At 42.7% G+C, this 19,002-nt stretch overlaps 2 non-coding genes and 1 pseudogene across 2 annotated transcripts; 2 read left to right on the top strand and 1 right to left on the bottom strand.

Moving 5' to 3' along the window:
• Window positions 1-223: 223 nt before the first annotated feature.
• Window positions 224-298, bottom strand: Trnas-cga (transfer RNA serine (anticodon CGA)). Its single transcript has one exon. It is a non-coding gene; the product is annotated as a tRNA-Ser (tRNA).
• A 12,110-nt stretch (window positions 299-12,408) lies between these two features.
• Window positions 12,409-12,526, top strand: LOC126279513 (5S ribosomal RNA; annotated as a pseudogene).
• Window positions 12,527-17,406: 4,880 nt separating this feature from the next.
• Trnat-ugu (transfer RNA threonine (anticodon UGU)) lies at window positions 17,407-17,481 on the top strand. The gene has a single exon. It is a non-coding gene; the product is annotated as a tRNA-Thr (tRNA).
• Window positions 17,482-19,002: the final 1,521 nt, after the last annotated feature.

Here is a 19,002-nt window from a genome sequence, read left to right as displayed (position 1 = left end):
ATTACTTCCCACAGCGTACGGCTCGCGGTCTCGTAAACTGACATGTGCTGACCACATGCCCCTCCATATCCGCATCCAGTGCCGCCTGTGGGCTGAGGGTGACACAGCGGCCGGTCGGTACGGTTGGGCCTTCATGACCTGTTCGAGCTGAGTTAACTTTTAGCATACGGCTCGAGAAATTCCAATAACAAAATAATAAAACTTCCTGGCAGGTTAAAACTGTGTGCCGGACCGAGACTCGAACTCGGGACCTTTGCCTTTCGCGGGCAACTGCTCTACCAACTGAGCTACCCAAGCACGACTCACGGCCCGTCCTCACAGCTTTACTTCTGCCAGTACCTCGTCTCCTACCTTCCAAACTTTACAGAAGATCTTCTGCGAACCTTCATATCAGCGCACACTCCGCTGTAAAGTGAAAATTTCATTCTAGAAACATCCCCCAGGCTGTGGCTAAGCCATGTCTCCGCAATATCCTTTCTATCAGGAGTGCTAGTTCGGCAAGGTTCGCAGGAGAGCTTCTGTAAAGTTTGGAAGGTAGGAGACGAGGTACTGGCAGAAATAAAGCTGTGAGGAAGGGGCGTGAGTCGTGCTTGGGTAGCTCAGTTGGTAGAGCACTGGCCCGCGAAAGGCAAAGGTCCCGAATTCGAGTCTCGGTCCTGCACACAGTTTTAATCTGCCAGGAAGTTTCATATCAGTGCACACTCCGCTGTAGAATGAAAATTTCATTCAACGAAAGAATCAGATAAGTTAGAGCTCGTAAGGAAGTATACTGACAATCACTTTCCCCATGGATCAGTCACGACTGGAAGAGGGAAGGAGAGAATGTGTAATAGTATTAAAAGTACAAGCGTGAGGTGGATGCGGAGTGTACAAGAATATTCAGATGAAGACATTGAAAGAACTGTGGTTGGCGACTGGCCTCTACTACTTGACTCGCTGAAATGTCGATAACAAAGTTATTTTAATCGGACTACAATCGTATATGTTTTCAAGGACTGGGCTGTGGGAGAAACAGGTGCCCTCCAAAAGAAGTAAAGTCTCTTCAAACTACGAGGGGTGTTCAATAAGTAATGCAACACTTTTTTCTGAAAGCAGTTTAGTTTTATTTAGGATTCCAATAGACAGTATTATTCCTCGCTCTTTTGGCTATAAAACTCTATTTTTCAACACAATCTCCGTTCAGGGCCTTATTCCACTTACTTTGCGTTGTCATGGATAAGGAGACGTTCGTTTGCATTTTTGTGGCGACGAGCATGCTTAAGTTGTTCCTTCAGTTTCCTGAGGGTAGCGCAATACAATTCAGCTCCGATCGTTGCACCATAAGGGAGAATAGTGAGTTGGATTGCTTTCTCAACCGAAATTTGTGCATTGTAAAGTCATACAGAGTTCTCTTTACCTAACTATGTAATAACGCCATTGTTTTGTTCATAACACAGAACACCGCTATTTTCGTAAATATCGCTAAAGGACAAAACTGACCCAGCCACACTTTTTGATGATTGCTTTATTTTGCCACAACTAGTTTCAGGCCTGTGTCCATCGTCAGCTGGCAGCAAGAATTGTAGCATCGTCGTTTCCTATGGTACCCGAGCTGTAATGCATAAAGGAAGAAAGTAAAGGAAAGTAAGTAAACGCAATGACGTTTTGTACAGGGCGGTCCACTTAAACATTTCAAAAATAAGTATTGAAAAACGAGTAACACGGGTATCGTTGCACCGTAAGGGAGAATTGTGAGTTGGATTGCTTTCTCAACTGAAGGTAGAGGCACATGAAGGTAAATACTACGAGACATTCTAAAACGTAAGTAAATATTAGTATCAAGGTAGATTTAAGTTTTTTTTTTTTAAATGGACACCCCACATTATTTCTTATGCAATCAATAACATGAAAAATCACCAAAAGGATATCGTTGGTTGCATCACTATAACCATGAGAAATTGCAAAACGAAGTTAACACTTGAAATAAACGAAACGCTCTGCTGTTGCACATCCTGAGTTCTAAGCGTGAGCCCAACGTTGCTCGTAATCGCGCCGTGATAGACGTACTACGGTGGAGCAAACGCTGTACTTATTGCTATTTGTACTGTTATTTAGTAGATTGGAAACAATGTAGATGTCCAGACAGACAGTTACGTAAAATTATTATTCACTCTGCTGTTAGATCCTTGAGCAGCCATTAAATATGTTTACCCTGGTCGGTGATATTCTGTTTTTCGTTCCCGTTATATTCATTCTAATATGTAATAAAGATCAATTAACCACGAATCAGTAAACCCATTCCTTATTTTTCATTGTTTGTGACTGGACATTTATCTTATTTCCAATCCTCTTAATAAATGTGTAAATAGAAATAAGTATCGCGTTTGTTGCACCGTAGCAACGTTAGGTTCACACTTGCGTCTCGGGATGTACAGTACAATAGCGGCTCTGCCCTGTTATTTCAAGTGTCAACTTCACTTCGCAATTTCTCAGGATGTAACTGCCTTATTGTTATGCAACCAACGCCATTCTTTTGGTGATTTTTCATGTTATTGATTGCGCAAGAAATAATGCGACCAGTCCATTTAAAAAGAACCATATGTTTACACTCAAAATAATGTTTTCTTACGTTTAGAATGTCACATGGTATTTTCTTTTATGAGCCCCTGACTCACATTTTTACCCATAAAAGTCATTTTTCAATTTCTGTTGTTGTTCCAGAGCGACTTGCACTGAAACGATTAAGTGGACCACTCTGTATAATGCAAACTTTTTCTAAAGACGAAATTCTTGAATGAATGTTCTGATATATTATGAGATCAATTTGTCCAACAAATCATTGCTGCCATCTGACATCGGTCTCAGTCCTGGAAATAATTATAGGGAAATAAAGCATTAATATAAAAATATGGCTAGCGAATGCTTTCCTTCAGTAATATTTACCATTTTGGATAAAATCGTGTTTTGTAGGTTTCTTAAAATAAGTAGAATTGAGAAGCTGTGACGAGTGACATGATCTCATAGCAAAAAACATTTGACTTCATATTAATATTCAAAATTTCTGTAAACGAGAGGGACAGTAATGCCTCACTATGAAATGTTTGCGCCAGTATATATCGTGTCACAAAGACGATTTTATAAGAAAAATTTGATTTTCTGTCTAGCATTTCCTTTCTAGCATTGTGACCTAAATCCAGTCAAACTGATTTAGTGGCTAATTAAACAATAAATACTTGCAAGGCATTTAAACAATCTTTTGATAAAAACTTTGAATGGAATGAAAAAAAGATTTAAGAAGTAAGTAGCTGCTGATGACTGAGCTTTTAGACCTATGCACACATTACAAATACTAAAATGGAATATCTAAAACATAATGTTTTAATGAAGCCAGTATATGAAAGGGTATCAGGTAGACGACATTGGTACTGTTATATTTCACAAGAAACAAATCAACTAAGACAAAAACTGTTGATAATGTATTTATTAAAATTATCATCAGTGATGGGAAAAAAGATTTTAACGAGTTTAATAGGCAAATTGGATTTAGAAGTCGATACAGTCAACAGAATACATGCAAATCGTGTTGAGTTTATCGAATGGACCAATGAGTACGAATTACCATATTTTCATAAATTTTCAAAAATGCTTTCACTTTTTCAGCGAAATTTGTACGGACATCTCTCAAAAAATGTGACACTGATGGAACATAATTATGTTCATATGGAGTACTGAACAATACATTCGTCAGCTCTACGCAGTTTATTAGATTTCATCAAAATAGTGAAATTTGAGAAAGAAGACAGACAAAGAGATTGTACAAGTTCAAAATTATTCCTAGCAGTCCTTAGATGTTTCAGTTGAGAAAAGAAAGAAACTATATATGTCGATAACTTTAGATTTTACTGTTTGTTTCTAGTGCAGATATACATGACAAGGAAATGGAGATAATTAATTAAGTGTGGAAGTACGCTTGAAAACCAATGGTAATAACATTAGAACAATGTGTAAGAAACTTATCAGAAAGAAAATTATACATAAAGTAGAAAATAAATAAGAAGATAATAGTTGCAAAAGGAATTTCGTTGCTACAAGTTGCATATGAAAGATTTTCAAGATTCTACTCAACAGTCTAGAAATAGCAATGGACAGTCGTTTTGTTGAATATCAAGGCGTTTTCTAGGAAAGGCAGACCACGTTATGAACAAATAGTTATGTTTAATATGAAGTCAAATATGCGTCACAGATTACTAAATTCAAAAGGTTTTGTAATGAACTTTGTGTTGATAGAGAAGCTCTAGATGAAATAATCTGTGAATTTGGTTTAAAATCTACATTCTAAATCAGGAAACACTTACGGAGACAATAACCAAACTGAAATTTATGGGAGAAATATCTGAGCACTTTGAAATAAATCCAAGTGTATGGCACAGTGATCGTGTATCTGAAATTCCTTTTAACTGTGTTCTATAAAATAGCCATGACAATGAAAAACCGAATAATTTCACCAATAAGGCAGGGAAGAAGAAACAAAAATGCTGGAGTATACTGTCTCGCATTTCCATATGTCTTTCTAAAATGTGACATCTGCAGCAATGCGAGTTAATCTTTTAAATGAAATAGCCAGTAAGGATGGCTTAATAATATCTACAGAATTTTTTTGCCAAGTATTAAAAATGCACTGGCATCTGAAAGCAGATATTGGGCAAATAGAAAAGATTTAAAAAATACTTTGGAGATAATCCAAGAAAATAGTTTGAAAAAAGCCGCTATACAGGAAATGATGCACTAAATGGGAACGCCATATAGTACAACAGAGTGGTGAAGCCACAATGTCTGTAAGTAAGCATTAAAATGTAAGTACGTCTATTACGGCGCGATTACGAGCAACGTTGGGCTCACGCTTAGAACTCGGGATGTGCAACAGCAGCGCGTTTCGTTTATTTCAAGCGTTAACTTCGTTTTGCAATTTCTCATGATTATGGTGATGCAACCAACGACATCATTTTTGTGATTTTTCATGTTATTGATTGCATAAGAAATAATATGGGGTGTCCATTTAAAAAAAATAAACTTAAATCTACCTTGATACTAATATTTACTCTCGTAGTATTTACCTTCATGTGCCTCTACCTTCAGTTGAGAAAGCAATCCAACTCATAATTCTCCCTTATGGTGCAACGATACCCGTGTTGGTCGTTTTTCAATAATTATTGTTGAAATGTTTAAGTGGACCGCCCTGTACAAAACGTCATTGCGTTTACTTACTTTCCTTTACTTTCTTCCTTTATGGATTAGGAAAATATTGGGACCACGAAAAGCTATGTAAGGTTGGAAATTTATCGAAAGATTCAGAACATATCAGAGGTAATGAGATAAGGTGGACTGATATTTTTAGGACCGGAAAGGCATCAAACAATTGTGGGATAAAACGTCAACAACATGTTGGATCTACACAGGAAAAAGTAACATAAAAGTAGAAGCAGCATCTGAAAGGGAAGAGTTTAGGGGAAAAGTATCAAATATTGAACGACTCAGCGGTAAGAGGGTGAAAAATCTGGTCTGACGTGGTCAGAAGACAGGAAGAAAAAAGGTAGTGATGGCATGATGGAGTACTGTAAGAAAAGAAAAACAAATAAGGAACAGTGATTGGTACGTTCTCGTCAGTTGGTCCATCCGAGAAAAACGTCGTGGTACTAAACCGCCGAAGCATCTGAAAAACAATACTTTCAACCACCTTATATTACCATTTTTCGTGTACAAGTGAGAAAACCATCCAAAACTGTGGGTTTGTCAACGACCAGTGGAAATATGAATGCTGGGAACTGCTAGAAGAGGCAGGACAAGGGAACAGACTTATCTATGACTGTAATGCAACGCATTTAAAAGGGCAATTTCGACAGGCGAATGGATGGTAAAGTCCCAAAATTCTTCGCTGTATTCAAGAGTGAAGCGAAGATCGAGATGACGACCTTGCGGAAGGTGCCATTAGCAAACCTTATGTGTGTATAGCTAAAAAGATGAGGGCTAGTAGAAACCCTTGGGAAACAGAAGAAATAGTGAATTTAATTGATAAAAGGAGGAAATATAAAAATGCAGTAAATGAAGCAGGCAAAAAGGAATACAAACGTCTCAAAAATGAGATCGACAGGAAGGGCAAAATGGCTAAGCAGGGATGGCTAGAGGACAAATGTAAGGATGTAGAGGCTTATCTCACGAGGGGTAAGATAGATACTGCCTACAGGAAAATTAAAGAGACCTTTGGAGAAAGGAGAACCACTTGCATGAATATCAAGAGCTTTCATGGAAGCCCAGTTCTAAGCAAAAAAGGGAAAGCAGAAAGGTGGAAGGAGTATATAGCGGGTCTATACAAGGGCTATGTACTTGAGGAGAATATTATGAGAATATTATGGAAATCTAAGAGGATGTAGATGAAGATGAAATGGCAGATATGATACTGCGGGAAGAGTTTGACAGAGCACTGAAAGACCTGAGTCGAAACATGGCCCCGGGAGTAGACAACTTTCCATTAGAAGTACTGACGGCCTTGGGAGAGCCAGTCCTGACAAAACTCTACCATTTGGTCAGCAAGATGTACGAAACAGGCGAAATACCCTCAGACTTCAAGAAGAATATAATAATTCCAATCCCAAAGAAAGCAGTTGTTGACAAATGTGAAAATTACCGAACAATCAGTTTAATAAGTCACAGCTGTAAAATACTAACGCGAATTCTTTACAGACGAATGGAAAAACTGATAGAAGCTGACATCGGGGAAGATCAGTTTGCATTCCGTAGAAATGTTGGAACACGTGAGGCAATACTGACCCTACGGCTTATCTTAGAAGAAAGATTAAGGAAATCCAAACCTAAGTTTCTACCATTTGTAGACTTACAGAAAGCTTTTGACAATGTTGATTGCAATACTCTCTTTCAAATTCTGAATGTGGCAGGGGTAAAATACAGGGAGCGAAAGGTTATTTACAATTTGTACAGAAACCAGATGTCAGTTATAAGAGTCGAGGGGTATGAAAGGGAAGCAGTGGTTGGGAAGGGAGTGAGACAGGGTTGTAGCCTATCCCCGATGTTATTCAATATGTATATTGAGTCAACCAATAAAGGAAACAAAAGAAAAGTTCGGAGTAGGTATTAAAACCCATGAAGAAGAAATAATAACTTCGAGGTTAGCCAATGACATTGTAATTCTGTCAGAGACAGCAAAGGACTTGGAAGAGCAGTAGATCGGAATGGACAGTGTTTTGAAAGGAGGGTATAAGATGAACATCAACAAAAGCAAAACGAGGATAATGGAATGTAGTCGAAATAAGTCCGCTGATGCTAAGGGAATTGAATTATGAAATGAGACACTTAAGGTAATAAAGGAGTTTTGTTATCTGGGAAGACAAATAACTGATGATGGTCGAAGCATGGAGGATATAAAATGTAGACTGCCAATGGCAAGGAAAGCGTTTCTGAAGAAGAGGAATTTGTTAACATCGAATATAGATTTAAGTGTCAGGAAGTCGTTCGGAAAGTATTTGTATGGAGTGTATGAAAGTGAAACATGGACGATAAGTAGTTTAGACAAGAAGAGAATAGATGCTTTCGAGATGTTGTTCTACAGAAGAATGCTGAAGATTGGATGGGTAGATCATATAACTAATGAGGAGGTATTGAATAGAATTGGGGAGAAGAGGAGTTTGTGGCACAACTTGGCTAGAAGAAGGCATCGGTTGGTAGGACATGTTCTGAGACCTCGAGGGATCACCAATTTAATATTGGAGGGCAGCGTGGAGGGTAAAATTCGTAGAGGGAGACCAAGGGATGAATACACTAAGCAGATTCAGAAGGATGTAGGTTGCAGTAGGTACTGGGAGATGAAGAAGCTTGCACAGGATAGAGTAGCATGGAGAGCTGCATCAAACCAGTCTCAGGACTGAAAACGACAACAACAACAATGTGTATACTGTGATCCACGGAAACGTGCTGTGGACGCCTTTGCTCATCAGCTGATGTCGAATCTCTCCTGTTGATGATGATGGTATAAATGCTCAGTAAATCACTTGTGCCAGTAACGGTACTTCGACAATGAGGTAACTGAATTTTAAGCATAAATTGTTGGAACTTCGATCTTGTTCACTACATTTAGGTCCTTCAACTTTCAGCGTGTTCCCATTTGTGGCTGGAAAACCATTTGAACTAAATGAGGAGGTTAGAACTCTAGTACTTACGTTACTGACTTTCCAGAAACATACTCCAGGGATACTACTTTAACAAAAAGTTATCCAAAGAGTATGAGATAAAATGAGACTATGTCCAACTATGCATTTGCATCTTCAAAACAGTGTTTCACTATCAAGCTAGTCGCATGAAGCAATCTAAGCAGGAAGAAATAAATCCTAAAAGTGAACGACGACGCCTTGATTAGAGGTGAAACTCCAGGTAAATTACGAAAAAAGTAAGTAATACTAACACTCCTTCTACGTAGCAATACAGTACAATTTTAAAGCACCAATTGTACAAAAAGCTATACATTGATTAGCATTTATTTAGAACTAGAATTTTACCTGTGGCTTCCTCTATGCATGCAAAAGCACATGTATTGCACACATCTCCTTCTCTCTTGTCCCTCTGTGTTTTCACCGCCTTCTCTCCCTGAGCGTCTCCTCCCCCTCCTTCTCTCTGTTCAGCTTCACTTCCCATTCTCGATCTGTCCTTTCTTCTTCTCTTCCCCTATCCATCTCTCCTCTCTGTGCAACTTATCCTCCCATCGTTATCTGTGTATCTCCTCTAGCTGTCCATTTCTGTCAGTGTTCTCTTCCCCCTCTCTCACTGTGCATCTTCTTCTCCCAACTCTGTCACCTCCTCCATCCCCCTTCTCTGTGTCCATCCCATCCTCTCTCTATTACTGCCCATAGCCTTCTCACCCTCTCTCTGCTCAACTGTGATTATCGGCTCCCTGCAACACATTCTGATACTATCAGCACAACACGCCTGTTGTGCAGGATGGTATAGAAATCATGGTTCACCAGGCCTTTTCATCAATAGTTCTTCTCCTGTAGGAGCTATGCAGTTTCTACCTGCACAGTACTGCTTCCTAGATAGAAGTAGTCATCATCATAATCTTGGACAGTTTCTAGCCTCTGGCAGGGTCTGTTTGGAACATAAGTCTTGCCATCGTCTTCTGTCTTGACACCAACTCTCCATCTTCATCTTGGTCCAGTCTTCTCCTTTTTCTGGACGTTTTCCTCCACTCCTTTCAGCCATCTGTCTCTCGGTCTTCCTCTTGGTCTCTTTCCTCCTTATCGAGGTCTCCAGTTGGGTTCAGGAGCTTTTCAAAATACTCCTTCCCCATACTCTTGAGTTCCTCCTTATTCTCTACATCTTGGCCACTTTTGTTCGCCTTTCGGGCGTAATCTGTAGCACTATTCTTCCTCTTACTTTTAATCATCCCATATAACACCTTTTTTGAACCTTCACTCTCCTCCTCCATCATTCTGGTCCACTGTTCCATCCACTTTCTTCTCTCCTCCGCCTCCACTCTTTTTGTTTCTTCCTTTCTTGCTTGTACTGAGGCGTTCAGACAGTCGTTTATCCCTCGCGTGATCCGCAAGTGGACCAGTGGGGGAGGGGAGGGGTGAATATGACTCTAGCACGTATACTGCCCTCCGTCACACACCGCTTGGTGGCTAGCAGAGTATATATGCAGATGTAGATACTCTTCTCTTGTCTCTACTGTTCTCTTCTGGAACTATACCCTAAAGGCTCTATTCTTCTTCTGTACTATATCCTTTGTTTTATCATTCCACTAGGGTGTTTCTTTCCATCTCTTTTTGTTGCTTGTCATCCCACATATCGCTTCCAAGGCACTTACTAATGTTCCATTGAATCTACCCCATTCCTCTCCTACCGTTTTTGGTTCATCCTTTAGGATGCTTTCCTTTACTACTTGTAGGTATTGTAGCGTGCTTTCTTCCTCCTTTAACATCCATACCCTTATACGTCTTTCCTGGTTTTCTGTCCCTTTATTGTCCTTAGTCCCTCTCAGGTACATTACCAGCAAACAGTGGGCTCTATCAAAGGCCTCTGATGGTATTACCTTAATCTCAATGATGTTCCTATTCATCTCACTATTGTACAGGAAATAGTCAACTATCGACTTTCTCTTTAAGTCTTGACTGGACCAGTTAATCTTGTGGTTCTCTCTTTTTCTGAGCCAAGAGTTCCCAACCAGCAAGCCATTCCTTTGACAGTACTCCGATAGTCTTTCACCTTCCTTATTTCGCCAGCCCCAACCCTCTGGTCCAAGCATACTCTTGATTCCTTGTCTTTCTCTTCCCATGTGTGCGTTTAAATCCCCCATTGCTATCATATTCTTCCTTCCCACCTGCTTCCGCATTTTCTCTTCAAACTCTTGTTTCTCCTCAGAAGTGCAACCCATCTGCGGCGCATATACTTGTATTCTCTCTATGGTCGTCCCCTTGAGTGATATTTTGATCTTCATCATCCTGTCACTTATTCTCTCCACTTCCTTTTTTAATCCATCCCTTACTACTATTCCCACTCCATTTCTACATCTCTCCTCATTTCCACTCCAGTACAGTCGGTAGCCTTTCCTCAGTTCTCTCCTTCCTTCTCCTTTACATCTCGTTTCAGCTAACCCCCATAGGTCTAACTTCCTTCTTTCCATTATGTCTACCATCTCCTCCACCTTTCCAGTCAATGTTTGTATATTTAATGTTCCAAATCTTAGTCCTTGTTTATAAACCAGTTCGTATCGGTTAAATCCGTCCTTTACGAGGCCCGTTTTTTTTTTTTTTTGGAAACAGAAATCATAATCCATTACTGCCTTGCTGAGCCTATCGAAGCTTCACCAGCTACCTTAACGGTCCCGGGGCACACACAGTCCCCATTCTAACTCACTCCTACAGGCAATCCCCTACTCCATGCCGTTGCCTATCTCCCACGACTTAGACGACGGGTTGTACTTGTGCACTAAATTTGGTTGAAATCGATCCAGTGGTTTAGGAGGAGATGAGGGACGTACATATATACAAACATGCATCCATTTTTATATTCGTATGTGATATATATGACGCCAAAAAATGACAATTTAATAGAAATAACAACAATAAAAGCAGCAATTTCATCAACACGACTGCCTTGCTGGGCAACTGAACTGCCTATCCTCATATTGAGTGTCGCAGAATCTATAACCTTACAGAATTCCAGCCGAGCCTAATAATTCCTCAATATCCCAAAAACTCATTTTTTTCACGTTGACTGTTCCAGACGATTCTTTTAAACTTCATTCTACACTCCATCATAACTAAATAGTGACCTTTATCTAAATCTGCTCCTGAGTGTGCATTAAAATTCACAATCTGATTTTGGAATCTCTGACTGAATTTAATTCATCTGGAATCATCCCATGTCTACAGGCCTTTTACATGAATCGCACCTTCTCTTGCGGTTTTTGAAAAGGCCATTCGCTGTTACTAGCTGAAATTTATTGCAGCAGTCAATTAGTTAGTCCCTTCTCTCATTCCTTTAACTGAGCCCATATTCAGCAGCAATCATGTCATCTATTCTCTTCCCTACCACAGCTTTAAAATTACCAGAACTTATTAAATTTTCTGATCCAAAAAGACAGCAACTCTGGCAAGTGGGGCTTACATGCAGATCAGTCAGCATCACCACTGTATCTTATCTGGACGGAAGTTGGCACCTGGAGACCCTGTAGTGACTACCACGTGTTAAACACATGCACTATTCAGACAGCTGTCTGGTACCGAATACAAGTGTTTTCACAAATGTACTAGTGGGTGCCAAAGTCTTCAGCATGACTGGCTGAAAGAAACTCACTATCAGATACCTACAGCAGAAGCAAATATACGCAAGACTGTGGTGGTAACCCCATTTTGCCGGCCGTCCTCTGTGACCGAGCGGTTCTAGGTACTTCAGTCCGGAACCGCGCTGCTGCTACGGGCGCAGGTTCGAATCCTGCTTCGGGCATGGATGTGTATGATGTCTTTAGGTTAGTTAGGTTTAAGTAGTTCTAAGTTCTAGGGGACTGATGACCTCAGATGTTAAGTACCATAGTGCTCAGAGCCATTTGAACAGATACACTCGTTGGGCAAAGGTAGTATCAATCAGAAATTTCTCGGTAGAGGCAATACAAGAACTTTTTGTAATTGTTTCGAATGAAACACAGCCCACAGTTCAACTAAATTATGTTTATTTTAAACCTTGACCATGGTTTCTGCTATAACAATATAGCCTTTTTCGGAAGTCTTACACACTAATAAATGGAAAATGTCTTAGCCCAGCAGCTGCGTCAAGACCAATAAAAAATATCTTCAACAGACATAAGTCTGTTTCGAACATAAATAAAATTACATACGACACCGTAAGTCCTCCGCCACTAGAGGTGCCAACGGCCTTGCCGCAGTGGTCACACCGGTTCCCGTCAGATCACCGAAGTTAAGCGCTGTCGGACTGGGCTAGAACTTGGATGGGTGACCATCCGGTCTACCGAGCGCTGTTGGCAAGCGGAGTGCAATCAGCCTTTGTAAGGCAAACTGAGGAGCTACTTGATTGAGAAGTAGCGGCTCTGGTCTCGTAAACTGACATACGGCCGGGAGAGAGATGTGCTGACCACATGCCCCTCCATATCCGCATCCAGTGACGCCTGTGGACTGAGGATGACATGGCGGCCGGTCGGCACCGTTGGGCCACCCAAGGGCTGTTCGGACGGAGTTGACAGGATGAGACTACAACAAAGATGTGAAAACACAATGCAAAACAGCAAATACCATTTATTAAGAATATGTCAGAAAGTGGTACTTAACTTTCGTACAGGTTGAGGCATGGCACTTGATGTCTTAAACCTAAGACAATGCCATGTAAGTGCCTTTGCTGTATCTTGGCAGTCTGTATATTTTCATTACAACTGATTTTAATTGAGCAGACACTCAAAGTTCAATTACTCAGTAAATAGCCGTTGCTATGTCAGAAGGTAGTCTGTACTATACTGAGTTGACTGAAGGCTCTGAACAATAATAATAGCTGGTGCAACACTATCTGAATGTCCACGGTGCATCATATTTGGTGCCAGTTGGCGGAAAACTTTCAGTTTTCTGCAGTACAGGGTCCGTGGTTGACTGCAGTTATTGGCTGTCCGCACTGTCGGCAGATATACACGACGCACTAGAGGAAGTGGCGCAGAAGCAGAAAGAAGTGCAAGGCTTGTGAGCGCCATCTGGAGAATGCTGCACTGTGCTGAGAGACACATCTTGCACTATTTGTTGTGTAAATCTTTCTGGACCACAACAGTTCGATATTATTTTCATACTAAGGAGACATTCAAAAATTTCACTAACTCTATTGTCACGTCTCTTTTGCATGCTGTACATGAGATATTAAAGCCACCACTGACAAAAAAGTTACTGTTTATGTTCCTTGAGTTCCTTAACTAACAATTAAATCACTTTGATACTTTTTACAATTATCATTAGATTAAAGTTCACGTGGCCATTTTGCGATGCATATAACTGACCTCGCCCATAGACTCCGGACTCGTTAATACCACAATTTATTTGTAATTTGTTTTTTTCCAGTGTATGCTGTTATGTCTTAGGAACCTGTGGTTTTGTAGTAATGACGCCAGTCTTCAACAAGAATGGCCATTCATGCATGACACGCTTCTGACCAATTATATGAATTCAGTTCACAGATCCAAAATCTGCCAGCAAGTATTTCATTGACCAGTCTGATGCTGTAAGTGAAAGTAACAGACAGAAAGCAGAAATATTATTTTTTTCATTTACAACCGATTCACACCTTAGCGCATTATTCATATGACTTCGAATGTTCTTAGATATTTCTTTCTCCCGCCAAGTTAAATTTTACAGAAGTAACTCATAACACTAACTGCACTTAAGGGATTTCCAAACACAGGAAGTTCGAAAGTAATGCCATAATTTCGTTGTGTTACAGAACGCCGCGGAAGTCGAACACGCGCCATAGAGGGCTCCGCCTCCGCGGCGGCTGTTCCGTGAAGCGGCTCTCGCGCAGCGAGGGCGCCACCACCAAGCCACGTGCAGACAGCGGCCAATAGCCGCTCCCTCCGGTTTCGTATATAGGGACCCGCTCTGCCCTAGTCCAGCATCTCCGGCGGTAAATCGCTTGAATACCGCCCTTCTGTTGTGCTGTTACGGTATCAATCGAAGCGATAGGTGTTGCAGGTGCCAGCCAGCCAGCCAGAGTGCATCCCAGTGCATCCGAGAGTGCCCCTGAGAGCTACAACACCAAGAAGAATCGCTTCTCGGCTTTTGGCAAGTTCAATGCGTAGTTTTTTTGTTATTTAAAAAAAAATTTCACGGGGTAGAAATCTTTATTAGTATCAAACATTATAATAATAAAACATAATATCTCCTTGTACATTACAATCATTACCCAAGGAACCACCACTCTTACACCATACATATAGAGATTCTGAACTTTCAAGTTTACGGCAAACACGACTTCTTAAAACCAGCGGTTCATCACTAGACAGATAACTTCCTCCATAGGCTTTATTAGATTGATGTACAATATTAAATGTCTTCCACGCAATTACATCACTAGCTGGAAAGGAATCCAAAGAACTCTTCTTAACATCACTAGAACGAACGAAGGCAATAGTAATCCAACCATTCCCCGTTCCTTGCACACACATAGCCAAACTAAATCTTGCAACAAAACCCATCCACCTGTGGGCACCAGAAAGTATAGAAGCCTCTTCGGTAGCCTTTGGAGAAAGATTAATACTCTTACATACTTTAAAAACAGAGGGCCTACCCCGACCTGTGGAAAACCTCCCGTATCCTGATGTTCCTTAAACCTGGCAAACCACCGTCCGCCGTCTCTTCCTACCGTCCCATCAGCCTTACCTCGGTCTTCAGCAAGGTCCTGGAATCTATTCTCACCCGAAACATCCACCATCATCTCCACCAGCACCGCCTCCTTCCTGTTACACAGTGTGGCTTTCGGCCGTCCTTCTCTTCCAACGACCTTCTCTTTCACCTCACTCATCTCCTCTCCGACCAGCTTAATTCCTGTCTCTCCGCTATCTTCCTCTCCCTGGACCTCGAACGAGCTTATGACCGCGTGTGCATTCCGGTCTCCTCTTCAAGCTCCAAACCTTCGCCCTTCCCATTAACTACGTCCGTCTGATCGGCTCCTTTCTCTCCCACCGTCCTTCCTACGTCACCATCCACAACACAGATTCCTACACCTTTTTTCCCTCCGCCGGTGTGCCCCAAGGCTCCGTCCTCTCCCCCCTTCTGTACCTTTTGTATACGGCGGACATGCTGCCGCCATCACCCCCTGTCCACCTTCTCCAGTTTACCGATGACACCACCTTCCTTGCCCTTGCCCCCACCCTGCAGCGCTTCCAACACCTTCTCCAATCCCATCCTGACCGGTTCACCGCTTGGTGCAACCAGTGGTTGCTCAAGGTCAATCCCTTCAAAACCCATGCTATCATTGTAGGCAAAACCACCCCTTCCTTCCGCCTCCTTGATTTCTATCTCACCATCTATGGCCGTCCTATCGCCCTCACCCCCACCCTCAAGTACTCTGGCGTCACTCTCAGCCGTCGCCTCTCCTGGACCCCCCATCTCCAGACAATCCAAGCCAAGGCACACTTCCAACTCCATCTCCTCAAGTTCCTTTTGGGCCTTACGTGGGGTCTGGACTGCTCCACCATCCTCCACACCTACAAATCCCTCATCCGCCCTATCCTTTGTTACGACCATCTGGCCAGGATCTCTGCCCCCCCCCCCCCCCTACCTTTTATAAATCCCTTCAATCCTTGAATGCAATGCTCTCTGCCTCACCTATCGCATCCGTCTCCCCTCCCCCACATGGATCCTGTACGATCTCATTATGTTCCCCCACCTCCTCCTTTTCCTTGAAAGGATATGGATCCTGTACACCTCCCACAACGTCGACCCTCCTCACCCGCTTGTCTGGCCCATCCTCTCCCACCCCCACCCGCTGCCATGCCTGTATTCCCATGTCCCACCCATTCTCCATCTGTCCACCCTCCTTACCCTCTCCCAAGGTGGCTTCCATCAGCTCCCCCTCCCTGATGATGTCCTCCTGCCCTCCATCTACCCAACCTATCAACTTTGATCCTCCCTGCCCCCACTTCCTGTGTCCTTTCCTTCTGACACCCTCCCTCCCTTCTCCTTCCTTTTCCCCTGTCCCCTTCCTCCACCCCTCTTCCCTCGGGCTCCCCCACTTTCACCCCTCCCCCTATCTTCCCTGCCCATGGCATCTGCCCTCCTCTCTCCCTCATCCATGTTATGTGCGCCGTGTCAACTAGTGTTAGTGATATTTCTCGTCCAGCGTGAGCGGCTCCGTGTTTTTTTGTTTTTTAGTGTCTGCACTTTTTGCCCGCCGTTTTGATTGTATTCTCTGTGCCTCCTGTATGTAATACTTATTGTCAAACTCAAGGCTGAAGAGCGGCGTAGTCGGCTGCTGACAGCCCGCCTTTTTATCAGGTGATCAAAATAACAATAAAGGAAAAAAAACCTAGTCCAGCCAGTCTGGTACTCGCTCTGTATTTCGTTTCTATCTCGGCGGCACTGCGTTCTGGTCGTTGCTCGTTGTTGACATTTGCCTGGCTCTGGTTCCGAGTGGATTTACTGTTGGTGTTTGGTATTGTGGTTTCCACAAGCCTCCGTAGTTTATCTCTTCCTTATTGTGTCGGTCGTGGTCGGTTGTTGTCAGTTGACGTTGGTCTGTCGTCCGACTCGTCCTGTGTTTACCGGTGGTGCGTGTTCCAAGGCCAGCGGCTTCCCCGCCTAGCGACTCCGGTCCGCAGCGTTCCCGCCGTTGGTTTTGGTTACTTCAAACGCAAACCTAAATACGTCCTCTTCTGAAAAACATTGCCACTTAGTTGTTCTGCCCACACGTCAAAAACGACATTCGAAGGGTGAGCAACCTGTACTAAAACTGCACCCACGTGCCTTTCTGTACAAACTGTTATGTGTCACGCTGAAAAATAAAAGAAAAACGCTTTGCTTCGTATAGGAAACTGTAAGAACTAAAGATACAAGGGAGACTTGTTAATGAGAGGTTCAGGATGGATAAACCATGACATGATTCCTTGCGTGTCTAGACCTAACCATACGTGCTCCTCTACTAGGGTTCACTGCCTCCAGTGGTTTGGCGGTAGGCGTCTACCATCAACAGGTGTCAAGGAAAAGAAGAGCTCGATCTTCTGCAGAATGACACCTTTTCAGTCTTTAGAATAAATGACTCTCGTGTTGTTTAAATGTGTCCGAAAGCCTCGAATGTAGTGCGGGGCAATACGTTGTGAATGTGGGTTTCGCGGGAGGCGTGCCAGAGATAAATCCCTGCAGTCGCGCTGTCCTCTGTGCCCTCGGTGGCTCACATGGATAGAGCGTCTGCCATGTAAGCAGGAGATCCCGGGTTCGAGTCCCGGTCGGGGCACACATTTTCGTCTGTCCCCGTTGACCTATGTCAACCCCTGTAAGCAGCTAAGAGTGTTCATTTCATTGTAATTTCATTCTAACGAACTGCATGGTCACCGATAGTATGTCCGAAAGAACAGATACCATCTTAGTAAATATACCTCGAGGCTACTTGTCTAACAAGTCGACTTACTTCATCGGCACTGGTGAGGCTGTCGTGCAAATACGGTCTCTTGTTTATGACATACGACGAGAATTAGGCTTGACAAGAACTCCGTCTCGCACCATTCTTCAATCCCACTTTGGTATAAGGGAGATCCCTTTTCCACTAGCTCTGAACTCTGTGGAAGAGGAAGAAAGACCCCAATGTCACAAGTGGAGCCGAAAAATTTGAAAATGGTGCATAACAGTTTGTATAGCACTTTCCTTTCCTTGGTTCTGTTACTTCAGTGGTTTGACTAACTAGCACAATAGTAAATGCATTTTGAAGCTGTAAAACACAGGACCGCTATAACAGGGTTGTGGCTTTTATCTTCAGCGTTTGAGGAGTGTTACATCATGTCGCGTTTTGTTAAACCACTTGTTACAAAGCACTCCCGGCATTTGGTTTTTTCGTCACGAGATTACTTTGGTATATTCCTCAAAACTTCATACACTGCTCTACAAAAGTCAAGGCTGAGATGGATACAGTAACATAAAATATTAACGACTCGGTGGAAATGTAAAAGCGCGGGAGAATGTTTCCAGAGGTCTCCCAGTCGCGCACGGATAGCTGAACGTCACATGGAGTCAGAACAGGGTGACTAAAGCCCCGAACAGTACTGGTCATGCAACACAAGACAGTTGAAGGAAAGCATTTACGGTGGTGTTCTTTATTGCACCAGGGCCCGGAAACAACATTTGCATGGCTTCACATGTGCAAGAATCATTGAGAAACTGGAAGAACGGCGAGTGACGAGTGTAGCCCAGGAGTTTGGTATTGTTCACAGCACGGGGAGCGTTCCGGATCGTAAGTGTTGCTGCCCAAAGGCGAGGAGGTGGTCGAACACGGTCAACTACAGCTGCAGATGACCGCTGCATTGTGCAACAGGGAAGAACGTACCCACTCGAACAGCACATGCTGTTGCGGCCGCATTTGACAGATATACAAGGCACGCAACCTCACACTCCACGTTATCACGGCGACTGCATGAGGGTGGTCTCTTTGTCCGACGACCATTACGTTGTTCCGTGGTTTACCACGATTCCAATAGAACAGAGCCTGAAGAATAGAGACTGGACCAGTGGGGAGTGGAGTCGCGTGCTCTTCTCGGATGAGAACGTATTCAGCTTCATTAGTGATTCTGGATATAGTAATAGACGGCAAATCATCGAGTAAAACTGAAGTGATATCAGGTGTTCCCCAGGGAAGCGTCCTGGGACCTCTACTGTTCCTGATCTATATAAATGACCTGGGTGACAATCTGAGCAGTTCTCTTAGACTGTTCGCAGATGATGCTGTAATTTACCGTCTAGTAAGGTCATCCGAAGACCAGTATCA

This window comes from Schistocerca gregaria, chromosome 6, assembly GCF_023897955.1.
Source record: "Schistocerca gregaria isolate iqSchGreg1 chromosome 6, iqSchGreg1.2, whole genome shotgun sequence".
Taxonomy (NCBI): Eukaryota; Metazoa; Arthropoda; class Insecta; order Orthoptera; family Acrididae; genus Schistocerca; species Schistocerca gregaria.
This window is presented reverse-complemented; position numbering and strand designations above follow the sequence as displayed.